This window comes from Podarcis vaucheri (genome assembly GCF_965113315.1).
Source record: "Podarcis vaucheri genome assembly, chromosome: 13".
Lineage (NCBI taxonomy): Eukaryota > Metazoa > Chordata > Lepidosauria > Squamata > Lacertidae > Podarcis > Podarcis vaucheri.
Genome location: NC_138751.1, coordinates 28,948,868 through 28,951,025, shown reverse-complemented (window position 1 = coordinate 28,951,025; position 2,158 = coordinate 28,948,868). Strand labels below are relative to the sequence as shown.

The window sequence follows — 2,158 nt, the reverse complement described above, 5'->3', positions numbered from 1 at the left end:
ACCACAGTACGTACAAAGGATCAAATTGAGAAACAAAGACACACAACGTATGACAATATTTTAAAAAATAACAATCCCTGAACTCTTCTCCCTTCCCAGCTACTTCAGAAACATGGCTGGTGTCCTCCTAACAATTACACCCAGGTCCCTCGTGCAACATGTAAATTTTCTATATAAACCTCTCTGGTGACATGTATCCTCGTGGAATAAACATGATCAGCCTAGTACATAATTTCACCTTAATGATACCAGCGGATGATATATGTTACCCATAGTAGCTGTAGAAGTAATTGTAGTGAGGACATGTTGTTGGATAGCATATAAACCCAGAAATGCAACACTAAATTATCCTCAGATAATCAACAACAACCACAAATTCAATTGTTGGTCTTGAAAACTTAAGAAATAAGACTCCAATATAAAACTCCAGTACATACACAGTGAATAAGGCTAAATAATATGCTAAAAGTTTAAATACTATATAATTATCATAAAACAATTACCCAATACAATAAAAGCCCCAGTGTAAACTAATGGAAAAACCACTTGAAACTGTCAGATGTCTAGTATGATGTTATGCTGGTTCTTTCCATTTAGTGCTTTCTTGCAAGTTTTGGGGGTAATTTTATGGAATAATGCTTGCATTTTTTGTGTTAGTGTGTTTTTCTTGTAAACTGCATAGAGATTTTTTATTAAGCGGTATAAAAAAGAAATTATAAATCAGTAATCATACTTCCTCCCTCGCTACTGTGGCTTGGGGCTACTTTGGAGCTGAGCTGATCAGTCCCTCTCTCTCCTACTTACTGTAGTATATTCCACCCTCCCCTAAAGTGAGCTATTTAAGTAGAGGCATTAAGCAACAGAGGTCAGAAGGTTAATTAAACATGCAAGGGACTGAAATCGTATTACTCTTAAAAAGCAGAGCTGAGCAAATGGCTATTGGCAAGGTGGCCTTTGTGTTGCTGATGGGAGATCACACAAGCACACAAAGCCAACATAGAGGTGGACCTTCTCTTAGAACAGATTGCTATACAGTGGTACCTTGATTTACTAACTTAATCCGTTCCAGAAGTCCATTCTTAAACCAAAGCGTTTTTAAACCAAGGCGTGCTTTCCCATAGCAGCGGGGGACTTAGTTTACAAATGGAACACACTCAACATGTTCTGCTTCCAAGGCAAAGTCCACAAACCAAAACACCTACTTACGGGTTTGCAGCGTTCTTAATTGAAGTTGTTCATAAACTAAGCTGTTCTTAAACCAAGGTACCACTCTATATCTCAGTGAAATGTAGGTATGATTAAATGCTTGCACCTTTCAAAATTAGCTCTCATTGGTGGTTTTTATAGATCAACATGGTTTAGAAGAAGCCACTACCCAAATAGAAATCTAGGGTTTTTTGGCAGTAGTTGGGGTGGTAGTGGTACATTCTTAGCATTTGATTTTTAAACTAAATTTCTCCCTGAAGGTTTTATTAAACAATATATACCATTGTGTTTGGGGGCTTTACAACCTGCTCTGGCCCAATATTTGCTTGCAATAATATGATAAAAGTCCAGTGCCAAGGGCCTTCTGCCGGTTCCCTCACTGTGAGAAGTCAAGTTACAGGGAACCAGGCAGAGGGCCTTCTCGGTAGTGGCACCCGCCCTGTGGAACGCCCTCCCACCAGATGTCAAAGAGAAAAACAACTACCAAACTTTAGAAGACATCTGAATGCAGCCCTGTTTAGGGAAGTTTTTAATGTTTGACGGACTATTGTATTTTAATATTTTGTTGGAAGCCGCCAGAGTAGTTGGGGAAACCCAGCCAGATGGGCGGGGTATAAATAATAATTATTATTATTATTATTATTTAAATTTACTGGCCACCTGTTAAAAATCTGCTCCTTAGCAACCACAGTTTATCTCACATTAAAATGTCTAGCAACATTTGTAGAGGCACTCATTCTTGAGCTCTGGTGGGAACCCAGTAAAGCACTTTCACATTTGAGGAACTGCAGTGAAGGACTTATCCACATTACAAAAATTCATCATCTTTGCTTTCTTTCTCACAATCCTAAAACCTTCCCATGTTGTGTTATAATGCCTGCATGCTTTGTTGCATATAAATGCATGGAGAGGAAATTTCTGAAGAGTGAGAAGTAAAGAAAGGTTCATAGAG

At 38.4% G+C, this 2,158-nt stretch overlaps 1 protein-coding gene across 3 annotated transcripts in view; it reads left to right on the top strand.

Annotated features, from left to right (window-relative positions):
• FBXL20 (F-box and leucine rich repeat protein 20) overlaps nt 1-2,158 on the top strand; it is a 66,692-nt gene that overhangs the window by 34,835 nt on the left and 29,699 nt on the right. The window lies entirely within an intron of this gene.